Raw genomic sequence first — 22,196 nt, 5'->3', positions numbered from 1 at the left:
TCACTAACGCAGCTGAACACCGCGACAGAGGCTAAACTGACATAAAATGCTGACACCCTACATTAAAAAGCTATGCTATAACAAACAAAGGGAGACAAAGTAGTATACTGATGACAAAATAGCATGGTGGTAACAAAATACAAGACTAAACTCTTTGACCACAACAGATGTGGGCTGATTAAACAAGTAAATAACTATTAAACAGCAAAAAAAGGAGAACTGAAAAGGGTGCTGTACTGTTAACAGGGAAGACGTGAGAAAGTGAAGCATTGTTTCTAGTTGAGGATGTTGGTCGGACATATGAGTACGCCTTAAACAAGAAAGAATGGGCACCTGTTATGTTTAGAAATATCCAGTGTTACGGTTGCTCACGACAGTACATCGCCTTGAGCACTAAAAGAGGCAAAGCCCGTAGCCAATCCCCCTCTGACCATGGCGCTGCTATGGCTAGAGGTGGATTGGGCTGCAAAGAGCTTGAGAAGCTCATAAAAAACACTCGAGTATTTCAATTATCACGAGACTCTTTAGCGAATCCCCCATCTCTGGTATACGCCACTGCAAATCGAATCAAATCTAGCGAAAACATGAGGGAGCGAATCGCTGAGACCACAGCAGATTTGGTCTTGCCCTGCGCCGCCTAAATGCGAGTGCCGAAATACCGTAACCGTAAGGCACTTGTGTGTGGGGAAGAAGAAAGGAAGGCTGGAATTAAGGAGCGAAGCAAAGATTTTAGGAAGGAAATTATAAAGCAAGGAAGAAATGAATGAAGGAATAAATTAGAAATGGATTAACGAAGAAACAAGTAAATTAATCAAGAAATCAATGAAATATGGGATAAATGAAATAACGAAGTAAGGAAGTACCAAACAAATGGATCAACTAAGGAAGGAAGTAGCGAATCGGTGTCATAATAACTACTGCTTCGTAAACTATTCCTACCGGTATCGTTTTGGTAAGGCGCGACAGTATAATGTGTGTGTGTGTACATATATATATATATATATATATATATATATATATATATATATATATATATATATATATATATTTCAGTGCTATTTGGCATGAGACAGCTGCTCGCGTCCTTGAGGAACGAGCAGTCGCCGGGAAAAGCCAAGCGGGGGAAGGGAACCGCCCCGCCTTTGCACAACGAGACTCGCAAGCGCGCGCTGTGAAAGCAAACACGGGCAGAAGCGCATACGCAAAGGCTCCGCTGGCCGCTTCACCACAGACGAACGGGCGGTAGGCGCTTCAGAGGAGCATCCACTGCCGACGGATAGCTTAAAGGAGGCACGAAAACAGCTCCTGCCTTCCATCTTGTCAAGGTTACCCCAAAAATACGCAACGAACCTGCCCCTACGAAGAGGGCGCCGAACGCTCGGCAGCGGGGTATGCGTCACGTGCTCAAACACGGCACGTCACCCAATACTGACGTAACACTATCGACTTTTCGTTTTCTTGCGCTAAATTTAAGGTACTGGACTTTTAAACCCTAGAAGAAGAAAGAAACACAGGCAAGCTCCAGAACGCTCTAAACGAAGCTTTTCTACAACCAGTCTTGGTTTCGTTCTCCGGGAGGTTTATGTTTTGTGACGTCATGGCGCAGAAGGATGGTGCTATCGTGAAAGAAGGACGTACTACGTCGCAACGTTTTGCCCACTCACAACGTTTTGCCCACCCCATGATCGGTGACAATTCCCTATGCGCACTGTTAGCATAATGCGGAAAGTAACGCAAATTAACGAGGTCGATCCATTGTCCCAGCATCTCCTTCGTGAGCGCAGGAAAACATTTGTGTGATCTGTTCGAAATATTTGATATTTAAGTGATCGATAACAAACGTCGGCGTTGGTTTTATCACTGGTGTTGTCATAGTAGGGCAGCTAACGCCGCATTGCGAACGCTCGGTATCAGCACGATGATGCTTACAAAATTCAACCTATTCTGCGGTCAAAGGTATGTTCAGGTGTCACTGGAGGAATTTTACGCTCTATCTTCAAGTCACCCTCACCAAGGCGCCGTTAAAAGACCAATTTTATGTATCGCAATCTTGGCGTCTGCAGTGGGACTTGCGCTTGCAGCAAGAAAATAAATGCTGCTGGCGAGAGCGCGCGGCACGCATAGTCCTTGTATTTATTGTGGAATAAACCGTGGATAAAGACGCAGTGCTCTGAGCTTCATTCCTGTGTAATGACCTTCACTTTTCATTCTATTCTATTCATCCATTCCATTAAGAGGCACGTGTGCTTTAAGAGATAGCTATAAGACAAGAATATACGGAAAGGTCCAGTGCCGTGATGTATTGCCTTTTTTTTAAGGCTGAGTAGAGGTGCTCCTCTGGCACTACTTCGTAGGTCAGTACAGTGCCCGACCCACGATAGCAAGACTCATAGGACGAATCACAAAGAAAGGGAGAGGCCTATACGAAAACGAAACGATACGACTCGTTCAAGCTTTTGTCATCAGCCGGATAACATATGCAGTGGCGTAGCCAGAAATTCTGTTCGGGGGGGGCTACGCCACTGGCCCCATGTATATATATACGTATATATATATATATATATATATATATATATATATATATATATATATATATATATATATATATATATATATATATATATACGGGGCCAGTGGCGTAGCCAGAAATTTTGTTCGGGGAAGCTTTAGCTCGGTTGCTCCTATTTAAATACATGTAGAAGGGGAATTCGTGTTTCTCTGCAACCACGTCACCGAATTTGAGGAGGTTTGTTGCATTTAAAAGAAAAAGTTTAATTCTAGTGACTACTGGTTTCGAATTTTTCATTTAGGTGGTCAATTATATATTAAAAATTGGCCAAATCGAAAATTTTCAGAAAACGAAACTATAAAGTTTAAAACTCCGTGACTCAACAATGAAAAATGATATCACAATTGTGTGAATTGCATCTAATAGTAAATCTACAGTGGACAAAATGGATATGTTACATATGAGTATAAAAAAAATTTAGTATTGTGGAAATACGGCTTGTGCAGAACCCTTGTACACAACGTAACCAATTCACGTAAGCTACAAACTGACATAGCAAACTTGTCCGCTTTGACTGTTATAATAGATGCCGTTTACAGAACCACAATGTATGTTCTTCATGCATAGCTATTAGTTTGTAAACGTTGTGCTTCTATTTTTTCAAACTTCCGAATTTTTCAAAATATTTTAAACAAAATTCAGGCCCTAAATCGAAGTTGTGTTTCCAACAGAACTAGGATTTAACTTTCTCTCTCAAATACAACGAATTTCAACAAAAGCGATTAGCAGGATTATCTAAGAAAAGCGTTTCTGCATTTTACAAGTATTTGAATAGGCCGCGTCGGATTGGGCCCGAGCTAAAGCTTCCTTTTAAACAATTTGTCAAGGGATCAAATCCATGAATAATAACTGCATTGTCATTGCCAAAGATGCCGCAAACGAATTCTTGAACGCTACGCACAGTCAAAACAATAAATTATGTATTTTTCATAAAAGAATATACTCGTATGTGCCAAAAATTTTGCCCAAAATAACTGGTATCAATGCTTCCATATTTTTGTCTATTTAAGTAAAGAAAATATCACACGAACTTTAGAACTATATCAGTTCGAAACCAGGATAGCAGTGCATGCCACTGATATGAAAAATTAAAAGGCAATGAACTGAACAAGTTGAGGACAAATATGTTAACGAAACTTTGTCATTCAAGAACCGTGCTTACATTCTTGTATATATGCAATGGCCAGTGAAAAATCTCAATGACGCTGTAATTTGTTTTAATGTATTACGCAGGAGCAGCTGCCACCGGTAGTGCATCGTGAGTAATTGCACCGAAATCATAGTCGCAACAGAGGGCACGTATAAAAAGCAGGAATTCTGCAAGATATACGAGGGCAAGTCGAATGAATGTGAGCCAACAACGGGGTACTTTTTTTAAAGTAGTCTTCATGAGAATTTAGACATTTGTCCCATTGACTAACGAGTCGCGTGATTCCCGTCTTATAAAACTCCTTGGGTTGCGGCTTCAAAAAGTCTGTATCTGGTTCCCTTGAGCTGTTTTTTCGGTTGCTCCAAAATGTAGAAGTCGCAAGGTCAAAGGTCTGACCTGTATGGCGCATGCTGCAGCGTTTCCCACTTGAATTTTGCCAGTTTTGTATTAACCACATAAGCGACGTGGGGACAGGCATTGTCGTGGAGCAAGATGACCCCATTCGTCAATTTTCCACGTTGTTCGTTCTGGATTGCGACACACTGCCGTTCTGGCGTTTCACAATGTCGGAAAAATATTGATAGCCTCTCAAGATTTAGCAAATTATATCAGTAATGGACCCTGACGACCGAAAAAAAAGTCAACAACACCTTCCCAGCGGAAATGATGGCCCGTATCCAGCTTTTCTGGACACAAGGGTTTAGTTCGCGTGAATGCCACCACGTGGCGTACTCACCTTAAACTTTTCAAACTTCCCGCGGTGACGCGTGATGACGTCAACCAAACAAAAATAAAAAAAAGTAAAAGCTATCCCTGCGCATTGAACTTCGCCACAATGCTTGTCCCGCCAGCGTTATCAGTGTTCTTGATCAAGCCTATTCGCTCGTCGCCTGGAAATTGCTCGTCATCCAGCGTTTACTCGCGACGAGCAATCGTTGATTCTGGGCTTTTGATTCGGTTCCTTTTTTTTTCTTCTCTTTTCCTTTTCTTTTTCTTTTTTTTTCATTCTACGGAGTGAAGAAGCTAGCCTAACCGTCAGAAGCACTTCGGGGCAGCCTTTCTTCAATCGGCATACATTGTTAACGTCCGAACATCGCACCGCGTCTACTAGAGACGCCGTCGTGGATGGATTTTGATTTTCCCTTATCGAATTTGTTAAGGTGCACACAATTATTTCACTAGCGACTTTGCAATGCGCACTCATGGGCTATCGCCGAAGCTGCAAATCTAGATGTGCTTAAGTATTAAGACATATACATGGATATGTTGGTTTTTCACCTTGATACAAAAGTCACGAAACAAGAGTTGAGCAAACTGTCCCTGTGTCGTCACAGGGTGTGAGAGGGGGCTAGTTGGTATTCCATGCTAAAGTGACTAGCGCAAGAGTGGACACGGGACACTAAAGAGGCGACAAGGATAAGCGCAAACTTCCAACTGGGCGCTTGTCCTTGTAGCGTCTTTAGTGTCTCCTGTCCACTCTTGCGCTAGTCACTTCATGTCGTCATCCGTTAGCATGCTATGGCCGAAGCTGCTCGCAATATTACGTCACATTTACTGGCCACCAGGCCAGGTACACCCTTGGGTACGACATATACAGTACTTGCAGTTAGCTTCCAAAGTAGTCTCCTATGGCGGTTATCCACGTGCGTGAAGCAAGAACGCTATTTAAAATTATTGTGCAGTAATATATGCAGGATTTGTATGTTCTCCACATTCGCTACCATGTTGCCGTTCCGCCTTTATTATATAACTGCAATGTAGACTAGCAGCTATCGAACGCCATAAAGGCTATCCACATATTCAACCCTTAATGACCATTGGTTATCTTCCCTCCTCATTACATGTCCAGCCCATGCCAATTTCTTTTTCGTGATTTCAACTAAGATGTAATTAACTCGCGTTTGGTCCCTCACCCAATCTGCTCTTTTCTTATCCTTTAACGTTACACCCATCATTCTTCTTTCAATAGCTCGTTGCCTCGTCCATAATTTAAGTAGAATCCTTTTCGTAAGCCTCCAAGTTTCTACCCGTAGGTGAGTACTGGTAAGACACAGCTATTATACATGGACTGGATTCCAAGGGAAGGGAAGCGTAGCAGGGGGCGGCAGAAAGTTAGGTGGGCGGATGAGATTAAGAAGTTTGCAGGGACGACAGGGCCACAATTAGTAGATGACCGGGGTTGTTGGAGAAGTATGGGATAGGTCTTTGCCCTGCAGTGGGCGTAACCAGGCTGATGATGATGATGATGATGATGATGATGATGATGATGATGATGATGATGACGACATTTCCAAAGAGCTCGCGCGCAACTCCTGACACTTAATTGTATTCAAGAGTTGTGCGACTGCCCAGGACATCCTTAACGAATGTTACATAACGCATTATGAGGATTTACTTGCCAAAACCCCGATTTCATTATGAGGCACGCCGTAGTGGACGATTCGGGAATAATTTAGACCACTTGGGATTTTTAACGTGCGCCTAACCCTAGGTATGCGGGTTTTCGCATTTCACACCCATTGAAATACGGCTGCCGTGGTTGGGATTCGATCCTGAGACTTCGTGATTATAGCAGCCGAACCCAATAAAAGCTAAGCAACTACGGAGGGAAAGGAATGTTGGCAGTAGGAGGAAGGTGACAGCCGGCGCGTGATACAATTTGTTCCCATCCTCATTGCAAAAGAATGGGTACCATCTGTTCAAGAATGCACTGTATTCAATGTGATGGAGTCTGCGTCCAATATTTCAGACCCGAATCATACTGTAATTACTGACGACCAGGCATCTCGCTAATACGTGCAGTCGTTTGACAGCTGCCGAGCGCTGGCGTCGGCCACAGGACCTACTTGACCTTTCTTCAACACTTGCCGACATTCTCGCCTTATTTCGCACCATTGCGTTTCAGCTGAACTGCTTCAACAGCCGATTTATTTGTGCCAGAATTTGGCCGCCCTGTCAACGTTATGGTTTCTTATTTTTAAGTCGTATTTTATATTTAGGCTAAGGCTGTCGTGAAATTTCCAGCGGTTTCACCGTTCCCAAAATTCGCGCATTTTTGTCGACCTCTGTTAATATTTTGGAGGATTTTTAATAGACGTGGAAACCATTGCATGGCCCCCTGACCAAGCTGCTCAAAAAGTCATTTTATATCCCTGAGGTCTTGTGCAAGCTTCCGCCTTCTTGCCGTTCATCAACCTCCTGATTTCCCTGTCACCTGTATTCAATTTTGACGACTCCATTCCCAAGAAAGTTGGCGACGATATGTCCATGGGATTAAAGCCATTTAGATCAATTCTACTGTGGATACGACAGCCGCTTTTGCTCACTGTGGATGGAAATGTTGGGCTAATGAGCGCCATTCTGAAGCCTTTAAATTGATAGTCACAAAATTATGCGTATCCTACTTATGTGCGAATCTATGTAAGCAAAGCTTTCTCTGTTTGTTGTCATTGTTAAACGTAATCTCCACAGAGTAGTCAGGCACCCTCTAATGAAATGCTGTCAATGTTTGCCTGATTATGCCCGCCATTGTGATGCAAATAAACGTAACTCCAACTCATTTTCTCAGAAATAAACGCTGAATGAAACGCTGACGTCATCCTGAACAAGATCAACAAGCGCCCTAGTGCTCGATCTTACGATGCCCCTATTTGTAAGCATATATTCGTGATTTAGTTATTTAGTTAAATGGGGGGGGGGGGCGAAGGCGATCTGTTCTTATACCGTAGAAACATCCCCCGGATATCTTTGATGTGCTCGTTTTTATTCTCAAGTACCCAATGAAAACTTTCATCGCTGCAACTTCATGGTGTTCTGGTGGCAGGCCACCATGGAATGTCGCGCAAGTATGACCACGCTGATTCATTTGGATTGGCATATACTATTTGGTGCGTCATACTTCTCCACATTCATTTTTCAAGCCATACCAGAGCTTGAAAAGGGCGGCCAACTCACTACGTCCCTTTCCTCTGTTTACTTCCGCAAAGATTGTGTCTATCGCTGTGGTTACCGAATACGCCCAGCGGTATGGTACCACTCAAGCCTTTCTGTCGGCTGAGCCACTGAAGTCGCAGGCTTTCTTCAACACGGCGTCGACGTTCAATATGGCTATCCTCAATTACTTTTCGCGGACTTCGCTCACCGCCTTCTCTCCAATGTCATCTCCTATACTACTCGCTCCTGCAAGACACAACACAAACACGCAACGACCTTAATGAAGTATCAATAGCACGCTAGTTGAAATGCTGTCGATGTATATTTCCGCTGAGCACCGGGATTGGAGCATGGTCCTGTCTATGGTGACATTATCGGTCTACAGCGTCGCTCAACAGCACCGCTCGTTACTCATCACTTTTTTTTTGCCGACAAGAATATAGCGTATCTCCTCTGAATGTACTTTCGGCTTTAAGTGGGACCTTGCACGCCCGCTTATTCTGGTACGTTGACGGCGACCGTTGTCGTCAGGCTGCCGCCTAATTCTGAGCGTCGCAGTCACCAGAGTGCACAGAAAGCTGTCGTCCCAAACAAACCACCGGGATTCGAGCCCATCTCCCAAATGCAGCATCTTGCGTTTGGATGCAGAACGGATGCAGAAACGAGAAGAAAAGTAAAGATTGCTTGAGCCGCCAGTGACGCATGACTTTAACTTAGGCAGGTTACCCTCATTGGAGCGCATGTAGGCTTTCGGCTTCGTGCAGATGGCGGGTCGCCTTAGCTTTATTGTAAATTTGCTTTCACCAACTCTTTTCAGCTAGAACTGAAACGCCGGACAAAAATGAGACCTACCGTTGAATATTTTTCTTGTTTTCTAGGTTTAAATCAAAAACGCTCATTAACACAAATAGTGATTTTTTAAGAAATAGCATAAGGATACTATATTTCAAGGTCATGTTTTGCCAATACCGCCCGGCACCACGTATCGACGAAAGGGCATCACAGTGCCGATGCACGCGGCAGGTTACTGAGTGAAGAAAACAGGAAACGACTGTTTTTCAGTTCTCGCAACATATTGTACACAGAACACAAGGCACCCACCACCATGACATTCTTTTTTTTTTACAACAGCGATACACAATGCCGGACTGATATACTTCCTAAAGGGGTCTCATTTCATTTTTCATCGCAGAATCGCAAGCACAGTTGCGTCGCGCGTGCTTGCAGCCACGTACTGTCACCGTGCTCCTTTTCCTCTAACAATATGGCCGCCGGCGGCTTCAAGCGCTCCCGTAGTTGGCGGATTGGACTGTCACTCCAGAAGTTTAAATACATAACCTCTTTGCATAGAAGCGACGGCATGATTGTTAACGTCATTGCTCTCCAGCCTGATCTTGATGAGCCAACTCATTGGTGCGGTAGGGCAGATGGTAATTAACGCAGACACAACTATACATCTGAAGTTTCCTTCCGCTGCTAAGGCGATTCCTAATGCCCACACATTTAATAATACTATCATTGAAACTTCAGCGTCGGTAAAATACCGCGGTGTAAATTTTAGCTCGTATTTATCCTGGAGCACTCATATTGAACTGATTACTACCAAACACCTAAAAAACTTGGTCTTCTTAGACGCCGACTACACCAAGCCAACCAGGACACAAAACTACACGCATTCAACATGCTAATCAGGCTTGTGATAGAATACGCATCCGTGATCTGAAACCGTCATTATACCTATCTTGTTAACATGTTGAAATCTATACAAAACAAGGCTGCTCGATTCATCCGTTTCCGTTACTCTCGGTATCAAACTGTAACAATACTGAAAATATCACTCCGTCTCCCGCCTCTGGTCATGCGCAGAAAACACAGCCTTTTATCTTTTTTCCATACTCTCTACCACAGCAACACACCATCCGCAAGTTCGCATCTTCTCCCGTTGCCGCACGCACCGGCTTGTGTAGATCACATGAAGACTAACCCATTTTCGCTCGGACAGAACGATACAAATACTCACTTTTGGTCCTGGCTATTGAAGAGTGGAATTCGCTTCCTTCTAGCATTGCGGCTATCGCTGGAACATCATCATTTCAAACAGCTCTTTGGTCATGCTTAGAAAATTCCACTATAGAATGATACGCGGTTTTTTTCGTTTTTTTTTTCATTGTGTGCGTGTGGGCCGTAACGTTTCGTGGAATATTAGATGACATGTTTTGTAACTTCTGAAGGTGCGATTTTTGTTTTGTTTTGTGGGCTTTGCTACATGTGCATTATTTCAGTACCTGTTCCTAGCCATTCTTTCCCCTGTCAACTTGTACCTGGCTTATTAACTTGTTTATTCCTGTCTTCAGCCGTTCATATTCTGTGTTGTATATTGTTAAGTTTTCTTTGATGAATCCCCCCCTACGTAACGCCCGCATTGGGCCTTTAGGTTATTGAAATAAAATAAATATTGTTGGCTTGGATTTGTTTGGCACGAGGCCCAAGTCGGTACCCTGTCTTCTAACGCGTTCTTTTGTTTTCGTCTCTGTCTTGAAGGGACGCGCACCGTAACATACTTCAATGGTGCTTGCGTTGAGCGTATGTAAGGTGAGAAACGGGGTTCTAAAATGTCTGTTCACTAACTTGTGCAGTAAACCCATGTTTATAGTATTCGCGCAATAGTAAGAGTCATGAGCATGGCAACCGTAACCGCAAGCGTCACGTTATAGCCGTAACTTGTCGCGACAGCGTAGTTGAAATCCACTGACCCTAGCTGCCACTAAGAAATACGTGGCGAGGTATGGCTGATGAATAATTAATTGCGAAGATTGGTTTTCAGTAAACGTTTGTTACCAAGAACGGCGGGTGCTTATACTACCGTAAATGACGGATGCTTGGCGGTGACTCCAATCATTTACTCGCCACATCACAGATCTACACTAGAATTCAACTGGTTTCGCCAACTCTTGCTTATATTCTCTCGCCCCTAAACTGCGACCTTGCCTGCCACCCGACCTCCAGCTTTTCCTCTTTGTCCTCCGCTTCTTTGCCAATTTGCTGAGACGTGCTTCCACTGATGCTTGCTCTTCTTTTTTCTCAATAAATGAAGGCATTCATTCATGCATTCCTATGTTACTGCAGAAAATAGCGTGTCTTTATCTACATAACCACCTTCTCTCTCACCTGGACACTCCAATCGCAAAACAAAGTTGCGGTGTTGCAAATGGCAGGGCGTCACATATACAATTTTCTACGAATGGCCAGTAGCACGGCAGGCAATTTTCGGTGGGTGAGGAGACAGTATATAGAACACCTCTGCAATATCCACACTCAGTGCTCTGCTTCGTGAGCTACTATTAGCCGCTACTACGAAGTACGAAATGAAAGAAACCTAGCTGGGCTGGTCACGGACAGCTCTTTTTCGATTCGTGATGCGTCGATATAAGATATATATGTTTCTTATATAAGCCTAAATGACAGCGATATAAGCGAGGTGAGTTACGCTAGTTCGTTGGTTTTGACTAACGACGCTCTTCACGCAGCACTTTCGTCTTATGCGTGTTTGCGAACGGGAATGAAAGACAGGAGGGTAACAGGCCTTCCTGAAATTAAACATTCGGAATAACTCTTTGTTTGACGGTTAGACATATGTTGAGGGCCCCCGATACGAACCACCTGCAAGTCTGTATCAGCTTGCAAAGAGGAACTCAGATTAAACGTTGTCAAGAGGATAGGCTTTTAATTATCATAAAGATATCTTTATTGAAATTCCTTACCATGAGGTGAAAGCCGACTAATAAGCATTTATATTTTCTGTGTTATTAAACCGTCCTGTTAATAAAAGGTTGCTGTGCTTTACAGTCTCCTAAATTAGGTTATAAAAAATAAATTGATCCGGTAAGTGTGTAAACGCAGACGCAAGAAAAGGCCTAGTCCGTTTCCAAGTATTCACTCAATGAAGATGGAGCGCCTCTATACTCTCACATTGTAGGGATGTCAAGAACAAAACACTTCCAAAGAGTGAGTCACGAATATATCTCCTTATAAGGTGAGCTTGCGCTGCAAAAGAAAACGCTCAAAGCGCAACGATGGCTGCGCGCAAAGTGCTTCCTCTGATTCCGATCTACGGATCAAGGCATCAGTTCGTCAGACTGAAGTGCTCCTACATTGCAGCGCAATCTCGGGTCCTCAAATGTGACGGCGAATGTAGGCCAGTATTCGCTTCTCGCGCGCAATCTGATAAGATAACGCTCTTTCGCTATTGAATCCGTGACAACATACTGGATATTAGAAACACATGCTGGCGCATCTTGAGCTAACTGATAACTTTGGAACTGTGGTTAGACGCTAAAAAAGAAAAAGCTCCCCCCCCCCCGCCCTAAAAAAGGAATACGGTTGCTTTCAATATTAGCTGAAAAATAGCGCTTGTCGTTTAAAAAGGGCCTCCAACACTGCACAGCGGCGCCGACATACAGGAAATTCAAGCGCGAACTATCAAACCAGCGTATCGTGGTTCAATGTATCCCAATAGTCCAGGGGCCAGTTCCACCACAGCTACTGTGTCGGAGCTCATATTTCATGTCAGCATTATTTGTCACAAAATCACAGTATTTTTTCTTTAGATCTTATCATTAGACAGCTAAAATACATCCAGCGAAAGCCTCATCTTAATATTTCAGTACTTTTCGTTCTAACGTGCACATCCGTGCTGATCCATATGTTACAAAGTACTGAAAATGTACCAAATGCTTTCCTCCAGGCAGCAGTTTTTATTCCTTATGATGCCAGGAAACCGAGCCTGATGCTACCAACGCTCAGGCACTTAATCGGGAGCGCACACAATGTTCTCGCACACCTTGTGGGATCTACCGTAGCGCTGAGGTGCTTCTTGTATAATATATAAGAATCGGTTGTAAAGGCAGTCGTGCAAGGTTGGGCACGTGTGCTTAAGCTCATGAAGTTGATTTGTGCCAAGATAACCTGTCCAAGCTTTCACACTTACTTTATAAGAAGTCTACAACACCATCAATATGCCGGCTGCTTTTAACTGCACGAAACAAAACTATTGAAATGATACAAACAATGTTAACATCATTTTATCATTCGAGTGTTCAGATTGGTAATCTCTAGATGCAGAGTAAGTTGAGAAGTTGTTTGCGTAATTAACAAAGCTGCGTTAATTAAATTTCCAGTAATGGTTCTTACGTGGCTAAAGAAAATGAGAAGTTTGGAGCCCGTCCTCGAGATTATGCAGCCAATCGAAAAACTTCCGACCGAACATGCTTCTGTAAGAGCCATGCAAACAAAAATTTTCCAAGTAAACACTCTTGGAAGGCGTAACTGACGCAGAAAAGGAACATCTGTAAAGCCACAGAAAGAACAGCAGTTCACGACGGGACACAAAGGAGGAACCACACACAAACTGCGCTAACAACTTCAAGCGCTGTTTATGTGATAATGAAGCAGCTAGACCGTCAGTCATTCCTTCCAAACCTGTAAAGCCAACCTGACCACATCTAGCCTTTCGGGATGCTGTCATCAATAGCATGGCCCCGCGAACATATTCCACGTGGCCTTATAGTCGCCTTCCAATTTTATTCATGCTGTTTTCTCGAAAGCAAGCAGTTTAAAGTTTTGGTGTCAATGCGACAGTGTACGTGTGCCGCCGAAAGCTTGCTTGGTCGCAGAAGCGATGCATGACGGAATGATGGTGCAGATTTAGCGCGCCGCTGGCATCAAGACAATGTGCGGCCGCCGAGGGAAGGAAGATAACGAAAGTGAACAGCTTGGTAGCTGCTCACGGAGCCGTGCCGATGGGGACGGTGCCGTCATGACGAAATCTGAGCCGGCGATATTGATGGATGCAGCGTTTTTGTTTTCTTTTATTCTTTTTTTTACAGCGATGTCGTTAAGAGGAAGCTTTAACACAGGCCCTACTCCGACTCGGCCTATTGAAATAGATGTAAAACGCCGAAACGCTTTTCTTAGATAACCCCTGGACCGATTTTAATGATATTTGTTGGATTCGGGAGAGAAAGGTAAATTCTAGTGACTATTGGAAGCGGAATTTCTATTTAGGGCCTGAATTTTGGTAAAAGATATTCAACAATTCGAGAGTGCGAAGAGTACACAAGCAAGAAGTTTCCAAATTATTAACTCCAGATCAAGAACTGATATCGCGGTTCTGTAAACAGCATCCATTAGACGATTCCAATATGCCGATTTATATCTTACGTGAAGTCGTTACGTTGTGAACAAGGGTTGTGGAAAAGCTGTATTTCCATATTACTAAATTTTCTAAGATTCATGCGTAATATATCAATTTTGTGTACTTTAGATGTTCTGTTAGATGCAATGTACATAATATTGATATCAGTTTTCTTTGCCGAAAGAGAGTTGTAAACTTGATTGTTTCGTTTTCTTAAAATTTGCCATTTTGGACAATTTTGAATAAACAAATGATGACCTAATTCAAGAATTCGAAACCAACAGACACTAGATTTTAAGTTCTTGTTTTAAATGTAACAAACCTTGTCAAATTAGATGAAGTGGCTGTCGAGAAAAACGAATTCTCCTTTTACATTTATTTAGATAGGACCACCAGAGCTAAAGCTTCCTCTTAAGGGCTACTTTCTCCACTATCGCGTCCGCGTGTAGAGCCAAATCCTGAAGGTAGCGTAATACCGGCCCGACCCGCAGCGGTGGTGAAGCATGCGTTCAGCGCTCCCCATATGTGGGCTGATCCCGAATGTAACGCCATGCCAGGGAGACCCGCGGTGGAGGTGAAGCAGGCGTTAAGCACTCCCCATACGTGAGCCGATCCCGAAGACAGTGCAATGCGGGGCCGACATACGGTGGAGGTGCAGTTCACCATTAAGGGACCCACATACACAGCTTTGCAGGTCATGTTTCTTAACAAAGTGGAAGGGCCCTGAGATTTTTTAGTTACCCGCGTTTATCCTGCATGCGTCTGCGACGAAAACAAGAAGCAGGTATGCCTGGAAAATCTAAGGTGCTGGAAGCAGGTGGTAGCGGAGAGGTTAGCATACTCAGCCCCTGCACGTACTTATATCTGCATTGACATGGGTTCGTGGTAGTGATAGCGACCAAAGCTCTACTTTTTCTGCGTACTCTAGTCATTGTGAAACTAAGGATGTGCTTAGCATGCCCAGTCACTGAATGCTAATTGCAGCAGTTACGACTGGTGGAATCCCGCTGGGGCTGATTGTGAAGAAAGCTACCTTTCTCTGTCCACTCTCGCGATGGTGAAGCTAAAAATGAGGAGGAGGCCTGACGGACACAATGTTGATCGTCACCATAACAGAATGGATGGACGACCTGCGGAAAGGACAAGGCACACCAAGTTTTCAGCACTTAATTTGTCCTACAGTAAAGCGCTACAATGGCTAGTATGCCCTCATGGGAATGGTAGACCGAACTGCTTCTCACTGCTAACACTGGACTGGTACTAAGAAAATACTCCGTCCGCAGGCACCACGCTACACTGAAATTAGCAAAACAATGTCAGTTTATAAACTGATGTTGCCAATTATCTGGTGTCCTTCTTGTGTGTGTGGAGGGCATAAAGGTCCTGGCAATGAAATGGTAGTATTTTCGTTTTCGCTGCAGTTGCACACAAACAAAATTCTTTGAAGTAATGCGACAGCGATCTGCCGGCGGAGAAGACCAATCCACATATTAAAAGTAATTGCTGGTTTCAGATCTTCCAATTTACTTTGCGCTTAGCTACCATCTGTTATATTTTTCTTTTTGTGCTCTTATAAAGAAGAAAACTCCACATTACTACAATATAAACAACCGTACACAAAATAGACTGGCTTCGAAGCTGTGACCACGCACCGCACTTTTCTACATTTAGCACATGTAGTATTGGGCAACACGTTTGAGCAATGTGATTAGGTTTTCGGTCAAAGCACTGTGACAGTCGGGAAAAACTCGTTGTCATGCCCGGTCGAAACAATACCATCTGAAATCTTATTTACTTATATTCATTTTTGAAAAATCACTATAACCGTTTATACATTTGCTTCGTATGAGTTATATACTAGATTTCCTCGTCAATCTCAAAAATCTATTCTCTTTTCGGGAGACGGCCTTCGTGAAAAACGACGCAACATGACAGTAAAACATCCAGCAAGGCTCTATCCAATGATTGGCGAAATAGTGCGCTGAGAGCGTGTCGACTAGCGTGCGAGTGAAAGTTGAATTATGATAGTTGTCAGTTTGTGTTGCCTCTAGCACGAGCGAGTAGTGTTAGCAATGACATTGGTGTGAAAATGGTCAGCTCAGTCTGCGATTTGTTCATGTGATCTCCGCATTGAACGTCGCAGTTGTCACGATGAGAGTACTTCTGTGACATTATCAGCCCAGTGGGCTGGGAAGGCTCGAGTGGTAGCTCACCTTGAGGAGTATTAGGTAACAATTATTAATATACATACTTTGCGAAGATGAAAAAGATGCAGAAACACCACTGGTGTTGTCTAACTATTCGTAAACAGGCCCCCCAAATTTCAATTGGCCGACCCCAAACATTAGATAGGCCCACCCCCAAATTTCAAGTTGGCACACCCTCAAATTAAAATTGGCCCACCCCCCAATTTTAAGTCCGCCACGCCCGATTTTTTTTTCACCCGGCCTTAAACTTGGAGTTGGCCCATCCCCAATTTCAATTGGGCCACCCCTAATTTTCAAGTTGGTCCACCCACGAATTTCCATAAATCGTCCCCCAAAATTCCAGTCGACGCACCCCAAAATTTAGCTTGGCCCACCCCCATATCACCCCCAAGTTCAGATTGACCGACCCCGAGATTGCCCCCACATTTAGGTAGGACCAACCCCATATCATCCCCAAATACAGATTGGCCCGCCTCCACAACACCGCCAAATATATATTGGCCCACTCCAACACCACCTGCAAATCGAGGTTGACCCACCCCCATATCAGCCCCAAACTAATGCTGGCCCACCCCTCGATCACCTCAAATTTAGGATGCCCCACCGCAAATCATACCCCAATATAGGTTAGTCCACCCATCACCTCCCCCCCCCCCCCCCAATTCAGCTTGGCCCAGCCAAACATCACCCCCATGGTTAGGTTAGCGCGTCCCCATTTTACCTTCAAATTTAGGTTCGCCAACCCCCATATCATCCTCAAATCCAGGTTGGCCCACCCCCCTATCAGCCACAAACTTAGCCTGGCCCACCCGTCTATCACCTCAAATTTAGGATGGCCCACCGCAAATCACTCCCAAATTTAGGTTAGCCCCCCTACCCCCCCCCTCCATTCAGCTTGGCCCAGCCCCATATCACGCCCATGGTTAGGGTGGCCCACACCCCATATCACCCCCAAATTTAGGTTCTCCCACCCCCATATCATTCCCAAATCCAGGCTGACCCACCTCCATATTCCCCCAAACTTAGGCTTACCCACCCCTATATCACCTCAAACTTAGGTTGGGCCACCCCCATATCAGCCCCAAATTCAGCTTGGCTTATTACCATTTCACCCCAAATTTAGGTAGGGCCACTCCGATATCACTGCTAAATTCACCTTGGCCCAAATTTATGCTGATGCCACTTCCAATTTCAAGTTGGTCACCCCAACACTTTTTATGAAGACCTATATATTTATATGGGAAATGCGTCAAGCTTTTGGCGTTACAGGCACGATATTGCACGATTTTGCTACCAAATTGCAGGGGTACTCGACAAAGAATGCTGCCCATTAAAAGCAAATGCACCGAACGAAGGACATTTACTCAAATGGTTTTTTACGGCCACACCTACGGATTGATACCACTTGGCTGTAGGGAACACATTGACAGTAGCTACTAATCCAGACGCTGCACATCTCCTAGTTGGCGCATTTCTTATTTGGATGAATATTTAGAAATAATTAACGTTCGGGCAGCGACTCAGCCTAGCAGACCCTTTGTTCCACACGAATGTTGCATAGGAATGGCACTGGCGACCAGGTAACATTGTGGCACAGCTGGACGTCATTCGCTCGGAGTGTGTGCCATTAAGGACAGCCGAAAGTCGAAGAAAACGGACCTTCCAGAAGAACGCAATAAGAATAGCCATCTTGTTCTTGCAGGTTCCACGCTACAAAGCACGAAAGTTTTTTTTTTCGTAACACAAAGCCATGCGCAAGCTTCTAGTTATGTTGACCAATGAATAAAACCTTCATAAAAGCGATGACTTAACAAATGAACACGATACTGCTACGTTTTATGAAGGAAAAACAGAAAGCATAATATTTCAAGAGCACCACTGGAAAACCAGAACCGAAAGCAATTCTTGAGTTTTGTGTTTATGCCATTTGGTAGGAGACTATAAGCCCTATGCGGCTTTCAAAAAATGCGCTGCTGAGAAACCAAAACCGAAAGCAAATCTTGGGTTTTGTGATTCTGCCATCTAGTGAGAGACTACAAAACTAGGTCCTATGCTGCTTAAAAAAAAAAACCGCTGTGAAGGGGGAATCGAACCGCGGCCGCCGTGATGCGGGACGAAAGGTGCTCGGTATTCTACCACTCGGCCACGGCTACCGAGGCTTCGCCGAGGGGTACGCTCATGTTGTTATAGATACCACGGCAATTTTCACGACAGTGTTGCAAAAATCGCTTTCGGGAACAGTCTTACGCCATATGTGGAGAGTCGAGAGAGGCATCAATCGAAAGCTGAGTCTCCGGACTACTTACGCTCCTCTGCGTTTTACGATAGACTGGATAGTTTTATTACAGTCATCATTCTTGCCTCAAAAATCGAGCACAAATTTTCGTCGTTTCCATAGGCTTCCATTGCTAAAACTTTAACTGCTGTGGGAACAAAATTTTTACGTGCCATAGAGTGATCACTGCATTTGGCTCGTGTGGACTGTCTTCCAGACCACGTTTGTCACCTGCGTTTTTCAATAATCGGCCTGCAGCTTTTGTTATTCGCGAAAAACCCGCTCGTTCCATTGAAAACGCGCTAGCTTCGTGCCGGGCCCGCTTGGGGCGCTAGTTGGTACGTGTCCAGAAAAGCTGGATATGCTTTGCGTTCTTTGGGCGTGGTAAATTCGAATGTTTCCACTGTAAGCTTTGCCGTCATGTTTCAGGCTCGTAGTAGTGGCATCAAGGTTCGTCCCCGATCACAAATGCAAACAAGAAGTCGTCATCCTCATTGTGATACCCGATCAGATGAGTCAAGGCAGCGCGAAACTTCTCCGTCTTCTCGCGATGGATCAAAATCTTGGGGATCCATTGCGCACCAAAGAGCCGATAACCGAGAAACTCATGAATTATGGCGTGAACCGAACCATGACTGATGTTCAGACGGTCTGCCAGGACATCGATGCTTATGCTCCCTTCTTGTTTCATCAGCTCATAAATCTTTGAAATTGTGTGGGGGGTGATTGCACGATGGTTTTGTCCCGGTCTTGGAATGTCTTTACAACGTCCTTTAAACCGTTTGCTCCAACGCTTCACAGTGGTCAATGAAATGCCGTGTTCAACGTAAACGGCAGCCATACGGCGATTAATTTCTGTTTTGGAAACACCTTTAGCTGTCAAAAACTTCGCGACACCGAGCTGTTCAACTTTTGAAGTGTCCATTATACGACGCAACCATATTCAACCCAGTGTATGAAAGCATTAAAGAACAGTTATCTTCACACCTGCGTGTCACTTTTGTAAATGAGACATGCCGTTCTCCTACGCGCATGCCTCGCAGATAATGAACCGAACTATTATTGCGCGGTTAGGGTAGGCGCACTTTCATTTGACTCGCCCTCGTACATTAAAAATGCAAAGATACAATGGGATATACAAATTTATTTTAGCAAATTCGAAAATACGGCTTGATAAAAGACAAAAAGTGTCACTGGAAACAAAGTTCACTGCATGTATACACAAAACCTCGCAACAAGATATTTAAGTATACGTATAAGTCTCCAATGAGTCTATGTATGTAAGAAAAAGTAACTGTATGTAATGTGTCAAACAAGGCAAATAAACATGTTGCACATCATAGATTCACAGAATCCTAGATTCCGCCCCCATTCCATCCACTCCCCCCGATGTATTGCGCGCGACGGAATGCGGCGCGTTTGCTCCCCGCTTTTCTCCTCTGCGCACACAAGACTGAGCCACCATCGTCGGCTCACCCATTCCACCTCCCCTCCTACGCTTTCACTCGCACATACAGCATGCAGCGCGTGGTCACGATTTTATCACCCTTGGACTTTATACGAAACATGAGGGCGACGGCAGGAATGCGCCTGGAGTGTCCATATAATTGCTTTCGCAATAATATAATAAACGTATCCGGCAACTGAAGCGTCCCGTCGCCCATTACTTTCCGCAAAAGAAGTATCAAAATCGAACTTTCACCATGCGACAATTCGCTGCGCCGCAACAACGTATTTTTTTCTGTGGGGCGGAGGCACCGAAATGAAAAAATGAAATCATAGGAAAGTATGTTGGCCAGAATTGAATGCCTACATCGGGCACCTAATGGGGCTACGGAATTAATACCGAAGAAAACATGAGACGATTGGCCCACTGAGAACCATACGCATACTTCTCAGTATCCTACACCGGCGAAACAAGACTTTCCGGAAAGGTTCCGCTCAAGGAACGCGGTGCAATCCTTCGAGTCCCCGCAGTGATGGCGGCGAGCGACCATTGTTTTTTTTTTCTCGTCTGCTAGCCAGAAATCTTCCAAAACTCTGTCAGGTGGAAATCCACTCGGCCAGAGCAAACCGAACGCCTACTGAAGTGTACCGCGCGGCAGTCGGGGCCATACGAGAAAAACATATGCGCTCTGGCTCGCTCTGGCAGCCCGCAGGTAGGGTAGCGAGAACAAAAAAATATTGAAGAGGCTCAATGTGTCCTCGGCGAATAAAAGTCAAAGTAGAAAAAATAATTAAGAACGTAGTTACTTTGGCTGGCTTTAGTGTCTTGACATGGGTGTTCTGGCGTAGGTTAAAAAAAATGTTGATATTTTTTATGTGACATGACGGCACAAATGAACCACCCCAACGCATCGTCTCATTGGACCTCGCTGCGTCCTTTGTCAACTGGTCTGCTAGTGTGTTGATTTGGCTTGCCTCGTTGTATGTTCCGATGTAAGACTTTAGAAAAGTCAGTGGACCTTTGGAGTCAAATATTTATAACAACATTAAACCCACAAAGTTCCGCAATTGAAAATTTAAAGCACAACTTTGGAAATGTCAATGCACGTTTCACATCAAGAGCTTATGAGATTTATACCCATAAAGTTTCGCAATTGATATCCATGCGCTCCATAGATTCCGTGGCCTCAGTGAGATGCCGCGGCGAGCCCGCTCACCATCAAGCGCCCTTGAAACTTTGTGCTCGGATGGGACTGCTTGGCGTTATATGACTGCCGGTGTATGGGCGTTGCCACGAAATCCAGCCCGAGTTCGCAATCTTCACGGTTAAATGTCTTTTCGAGAGTCAAAATGATGTTCTAGACGACATCCAGAGTGATTTCCGGCGCCGGGGGTCGCTTTGGTCGGTGGTGCATGGACACCACGAAAAAATTTCGGGGGGGGCTGAAGCCCCATAAGCCCCCCCCCCCCCCCCCTGGCTACGCCCCTGAACATATGCTCTTCCCTATCAGAACTTAAATCGCACAGAAATCAAGATGGTGGACCAGATCATACGGTGCGCGTACAAGGTGGCGCTAGGATTACCGGTGAACACCGCAAATGAAAGACTACATGACACAGGAGTTTACAACACCTTTGAAGAGCTCAAGGCAGCGGTTATGATAAATCAGACAGAGCGCCTGTGTCTCACACAAGCCGGACAACAACTACTGACTGAACTAAGATATTCGGTGAAACCGCAATATTGCAGTGACCAAATCCATCAGATACCAGGCCCCATCAGGAAGCAAATACAAGCCACACCGATACCAAAGAACATGAATCCCGAATACCACAAAGGCCGAAGACAAGCCAGAGCCAAGCAACTCATCAAAAGCTTTGGGAATAATCAAGAAGTGCAATACACGGACGCCGCTCGGACTGCTAGAGGACACGTCATTGTAGCAGTTCGCAACACCCAGCGGAAAAGAGCCGAAATAACGGCCTCAATAAATACAACATGCCCAGCCACTGCTGAAGCTTCAGCAATCGCGATGGCAATCAAACACAGCGACAGCACCGGGCACTCGGCACTGGTTATCTCCGACTCTCAAGCAGCATGCAGAATGTACGTGCAAGGCAGATTGCCACGAATCGCGCTGAGGATTTTAGGCGACGCGCTCCAAGAAGAGCATTCAATCATATGGTGTCCAGGACACGAGGGCATCCCAGGCAATGAGAGGGCACACTCCCTAGCTCGAGAACTCACAAACCGAGCGGGGAACCACAGCCCTTTCCAAGACTGTACACTTACAGCCCGAGACATCCTCGAACACCAACGTCGCACGAGAGAGCGCCTTGCCCCCCCGCATCGGCAACTGGGGGTACAAGAAGCCCGCGCATACAGACGAATACAGACGCACACCTATCCCCACTTGGGAAGA

This window comes from Dermacentor albipictus, chromosome 6, assembly GCF_038994185.2.
Source record: "Dermacentor albipictus isolate Rhodes 1998 colony chromosome 6, USDA_Dalb.pri_finalv2, whole genome shotgun sequence".
NCBI classification, from domain to species: Eukaryota; Metazoa; Arthropoda; class Arachnida; order Ixodida; family Ixodidae; genus Dermacentor; species Dermacentor albipictus.
Note: the sequence above shows the minus strand (reverse complement) of the source record.